The following is a 6,000-nucleotide window of genomic DNA, read 5'->3' as shown; positions in this document are numbered from 1 at the left end:
TGGATTCCAACATATCTCTGTTTCTTTGGTCTCTCTTTCCCCGATCCATCCATTTATTGTGTATTTCATCGGCTTATTTGCCTTTTCTAAATGCATTACCTCACACTACTCTGGATTAATTTTATTTGACACTTTTCTGCCCAGCTGTTCAGTCCACAGACATCTTCCTTCATTCTAAAGCTTTCTGTCTCACTGTTAACGACTCAACCAATTTTCATATAACTTGCAAACTTCTTAATCATGGCTCCTATATTGAAGTCAGTGCAGGAGGATCATTTGCAATCTCAGGAAGGTTTTGCTTCTGCAATTCACTCCAGCCCCAATTAAGTCTCCCATGTCGGGTTTATGAGGCCTGGCCAATGGTGATGGAACCAGTAAATGTTTGATCGCAATATTGGAAGTGCTGGAACCCTGAGGTACAATGGCTGCTTACGGGTGGAGCACTCTTCAGGAAGAGGACTTGTGTTTAGTTTACAGGAAGTCAGGAAACTTCTTCACGCCTTTCGCTCAGATTATTGCTCGTTGAAGTTGGAAATGGGAGGCTCTGACGAAGAACTACAGAGGAATGTTCAGAACTGTGAAGAGTGGAGAAATAAGCAGAGGACCTTCCTTGTGCCGATCACTGCTATATTTAGGACTGAATTATTGATATTTACCACAAACAGCAAGGCGCCGAGTACGGAGTCCTCACTGGATAGTCATTCAATTACAAAAAATATCCATCCACCATTACAATTTGATTCTAGCCACTGAGCCAGTTTTGGATCCAAATGACCACTTTCTTTCCCTTGGATCCAATGGCTTTTACTTTTCTGACCAGTTGTCAGAAAAACCTCACTAAAACCCACGTAGACTGCATCAAACAAGTGTCTCTCTCATCTGAAAAAAATTCAGTGAGGATAGTCAGACATCACCTTTCTTTTACCAATTGATGCCTTTCCAAAGGAGCATTTATAATAACTGTCCGAAGGTCTTTGAATAATTTGTCCACCAAGATCAAACTGACTGACCTGTAATTACCCCTTGCTGCTTTTTAAATAACTGTACAACATTAGCAGTTCCCCAATCTGACAACATCACGCTGCAGCCAAAGAGCACTGGAAAGTGATGGTTAAAGCTTCTTCTTTTTATTCCCTTACTCATCTTGGCAGCCTGGGATGCATTTCATCCAAATCTTTCAAAGATGGTGAATATCTCAACACTTCATCCCTCACTAAGTTTAACACATTCAATATTTCACAACCCTCATCTTTAACTGAGAGGTCTGCTTCGCTTCCCTGTTTTGTGAAAACAGACACACAGATCATTAAGAACCCTGTGCATTTCGTCTCTCTCCATCCACAAGTTACCATTTTGTTTTTTAATCCTTGGAACTCTTGCCTGAGTTATCTGTTTGCATTTTTTGTCTTTATAAAATATATTTTGTCTTTCCTTTTTACAGCCCCCTTATTGTTTCCTGCCCTCTCTTTGCTTTTGCGAGTTCCTTTTTAATTCCAGCTCTGTAATCGCAGACTGACACATTCCCAGGTTCAGGATAACGTACTGGGGCCACAGTAAAATCTGGGGCAGCTCCCACAAAGGGAAAAGGCTGCTTTTTAAGACTCCTCACCGAGAGAATGAAAACTCAAAATAAACCCTCAGGCTACACGTTTGACGTATGTTCACGCTAAATGTTAACTGTGATTGTGAATGGAGTAAATAACATACAGAATTGGGAGAAACTTATTTGTTTTGCACTTTGTGTGCTGTCAGCTTTGAGTAGTCTTGTAATATACTTTTGTAAACTTCATGTGTAGAGTATATTGTTGGACAAATGCATTTTGATTGCTCTTTGCCCCCCAACCTCAATTCATCTCAGTTAATTCTGGGACAGTTGAAATCCACTTTGATCGCTGCCATTTTGTTTCTGCACTTGGAAAGGCCAGGCCTATTCGGGAAAGTCAGCATGTGCCTGTGTGGGGCAGGTTATGTCTTACTAACTTGATTGGTTTTTTTGAGGGGTGATGAAGGTGATCGATGAGGGTAGAGTAGTGGATTTAGTCTACATGGACTTTAGTAAGGCTTTTGACAAGGCCCCTTATGTTAGGCTCATCCAAAAGATTTACAAGCATGGGATCCACGGTGACTTGGCCACTTGGATTCCGAATTGACTTGCCCAAAGAAGTCAGAGTTGTGGTAGAAGGGTGTTTTTCTGGCTGGAGGTCCGTGACTAGTTATGTTCCACAGGGATACGCACTGGGACCTATTGCTTTGGGATATATATAAATGACTTGGATGATAACATGGATGGGTCAGTAAATTTGCAGACAACTCTAGGTATGTGGAGTTGTGGATAGTATAGAAGGTTGTCAAAGGATACAGCGGGATATAGATCAGTTGCAGATATTTGCAGAGAGATAGCAGATGGAGTTTAATCCGGGCAAGTGTGAAGTGCTGCACTTTGGAAGGTCAAATGTTAAGGGTAAGTATAGAGTCAATGGCAGGACCCTGGATAGCATTGATGGACAGAGGGATCTTGGGGTTCAAGTCCATAGCTCCCTGAAAGGGGCTATACAAGTAGATATGGTCGTAAAGAAAGTGTACGGCATGCTTGTCTTTATTGGTCGGGGCATTGAGTTTAAGAGTTCGGATGTCATGTTGCAGCTTTCTAAAACTTCGGTTCGGCTGCACTTCGAGTATTGTGTTCAATTCTGGTTGCCACGTTGCAGGAGGGGTGTGGAGGCTTTGGAGAGGGTGCAGAAGAGGTTTACCAGAATGCTGCCTAGATTAGGGGATATGAGCTATAAGGAGAGGATGGACAAACTCGGGTTCTTTTCTCTGCAGTGGCAGAGGCTGAGGGGAGACCTGAAAGGAATCTATAAAATGATCATAGGGTTGACATTTACTAGAAGAATTTCTACCGAGAGTTACTACTAAGAGGCCTGCACTTAACGTGAGAGGGGGATTGTTCAACAGAGATGTGAGAGGCATATTTTTTACTCAGAGTGGTAGGTGTCTGGACCGCGGTGCCAGGGGTGGCGGTGGTAGGTGTCTGGAACGCGTTGGCAGGGGTGGTGGTGGTAGGTGTCTGAAACGTGTTGCTAGGGGTGGTGGTGGTAGGTGTCTGGAACGCGGTGCCAGGGGTGGCGGTGGTAGGTGTCTGGACCGCGTTGCCAGGGGTGGCGGTGGTTGGTGTCTGGAACGCGTTGCCAGGGGTGGTAGTGGTAGGTGTCTGGAACGCGTTGCCGGGGTGGTGGTGGTAGGTGTCTGGACCGCGGTGCCAGGGGTGGTGGTGGTAATTGTCTGGAACGCGTTGCCAGGGGTGGCGGTGGTAGGTGTCTGGAACGCGTTGCCAGGGGTGGTGGTGGTAGGTGTCTGGAACGCGTTGCCGGGGTGGTGGTGGTAGGTGTCTGGACCGCGTTGCCAGGGGTGGCGGTGGTAGGTGTCTGGAACGCGTTGCCAGGGGTGGTGGTGGTAGGTGTCTGGAACGCGTTGCCAGGGGTGGCGGTGGTAGGTGTCTGGAACGCGTTGCCAGGGGTGGCGCTGGTTGGTGTCTGGACCGCGGTGCCAGGGGTGGCGGTGGTAGGTGTCTGGAACGCGTTGCCAGGGGTGGCGCTGGTTGGTGTCTGGAACGCGGTGCCAGGGGTGGTGGTGGTAGGTGTCTGGAACGCGTTGCCAGGGGTGGCGGTGGTTGGTGTCTGGAACGCGTTGCCAGGGGTGATACGATAGGGGAATTTAATAGGCTTTTAGAGAAGCACATGAATAGACAAAAAAGAGAGTTATACGGACCAGGGGCAGGCAGAAGGGATTAGTTTAATTTGGCATCATGTTCAGCACAAAATCGTGGGCTGAAGGGCCGTTTCCTGTGCTATGTTCTATGCAGAGAAACATAGAAGATAGGAGCAGGAGGAGCCATTTAGCCCTTTGAGCTGCTCCGCCATTCACTACGATCATGGCTGATCGTCCAACTCAATCGCCTCATCCTGCTTTCTCCCCAGAACCTTTGATCCCATTTGCCCCACATGCTATATCCAGCCGCCTCTTGAGTACATTCTTCTCAGCAATGTCACTACATATTTGCTCTTTGACTTCCTTTTGACTGTCTGGGGTAGATGTTATACTCCCAGAACTGTCAGTGTCCCTTTCTTGTTCTTCAGTTCAATCCATATGACCTTATTTGATGATACCTTTACGAATGAAAATATTATACATTGATGTTAATATTAGTAGAAGAGTGGTAACTACTTTCACCTCCTACAGTGTTCATTGGTCAACTGCTGACACAATGAGAAATTTGGTCACTGTATTCAAGTTAGAGCTTCAACCAGGGCACTCATCTCATGGAGATTGTCACTGTCCAGAGGAATCATATCCACTTATAATGTATAAGTGCAGAGATATAATTCATACATTACCAGAGCTTAATATCAAAACTCCATCAAATCAAACACATCAAACATAAATGTTAACATAGTACAACCCTGCCAGGCTGTTAGAAACCAAGTGAAGGATTATTTAATTCACCATTGATCACCAAACTCCACATTTCCCTTGAGAATATTCTCTGCCGTGGGAATTAGTCTGGTTTCATCCTGCACTGGGAGTAAATCTTTAACCAATGGGATTTCCCAGTGTGGAGTCTCAGTGAACAGGATCCCACCTGTAACCAGGTTGTGGAGACCAGTGGGACTCTCTGGATTTCACTGGGCAGCTGTCTGTGTCACACCGGCTGTGGAGAGTTAATGATTACTCTCGGGAAATGCCTGATCCCAGAGCTAACAGATGTTGTATGATGGAAAGGTGGATTTATTCACTGGTTCGGCTAAAGGCAACACTTCAGTCAAATTGATCTTAATCGTGTTTATCTCCAGATGAATGTGGATCCAGATTCACAACAATATTTGACGATTGTGACACACCAAGGGCTATTCAGATAGACAAGACTTCCATTTGGCATCATGTCTGCACCTGTGCTGTTCCAATGTGCCATGGATCAAATTCTAAGCGGATTAGAAAGAGTCCAGTGTTTCATCGGCCATATCTAAGTTACTGGAAAGAATGAGGAAGAACATCTCCACAACCTAGATGCCACACTCCAGAGACTAGAAGATCATGGATTAAGATTACGGAAAGATAAATACGGAAGATTTCCAATCTTCTATAGATGCAAAGAGACTGCACAAATTGCCTTCAAAAGTCAAAGCCATTTCTGACGCACCTGCACCTCAACATCAATCATCTTAATTCTCCTTTGAGCTTATTAAAGTATTTTTCATGAAAGGTTTGTCACTAATCTAGCGACTATTCTTAAACATTTACACAACTTTTTGTGTCATAAGAGGAAACAGAAATGGAAATGGGTGGATGTGTGTGAGAAAGCCTTCGTACAAGCTAAAGAGGTACTAGTAAAGTCAGAAATCCTGACACACTTTAATCCAAATTTACCTTTGCAACTGGCACATAACGCATCGCCTTATGGGATGGAGGCAGCAGTTTCTCACGCAATGCCCGATGGGAAAGAGAAGCCGATAGTTTTTGCACCAAGACCTTGAACAGAGCAGGAATGAACTCTGCACACAAACAAAAGGAAGCTCCAGGAATCATTTTCAGAATCAGGGCAACACCGATGTGGAAGGAAATGTACTGAATTAATGGATAATCGGTCACTAACAATGTTTTTTGGGCCTCATACTAGGATTCCATTTCTCACAGTCAGCCTTGACATACCATAAAATATCGTCAGTCAAGTTTCCAGAGGGAAGCTGAGTTATTAAAGAAGTTATTTTTGGTGGTCAGGGCTCGATACCCAAATCGAGGAGAGAGCAGCGAAGTGTTTGTCTTGTGCAAAAGTTCAGAGCCTGTTGCCACGAGCTCCATTTCACCGAGGGGAATGCCCGCAAGGACCATGGTCAGCTCTGCTGAGGGCTGTTGGCTCTATTCACTCTCCACAGATGCTGTCAAACCTGCTGAGATTTTCCAGTGTTTTCTGTTTATGTTTATTTATTCGTGTCACAAGTAGGC

Source organism: Mustelus asterias, unplaced genomic scaffold, assembly GCF_964213995.1.
Source record: "Mustelus asterias unplaced genomic scaffold, sMusAst1.hap1.1 HAP1_SCAFFOLD_69, whole genome shotgun sequence".
Classification (NCBI taxonomy): Eukaryota; Metazoa; Chordata; class Chondrichthyes; order Carcharhiniformes; family Triakidae; genus Mustelus; species Mustelus asterias.
The sequence above is the reverse complement of the archived record's forward strand: the minus strand, read 5'-3'. Positions refer to the sequence as shown.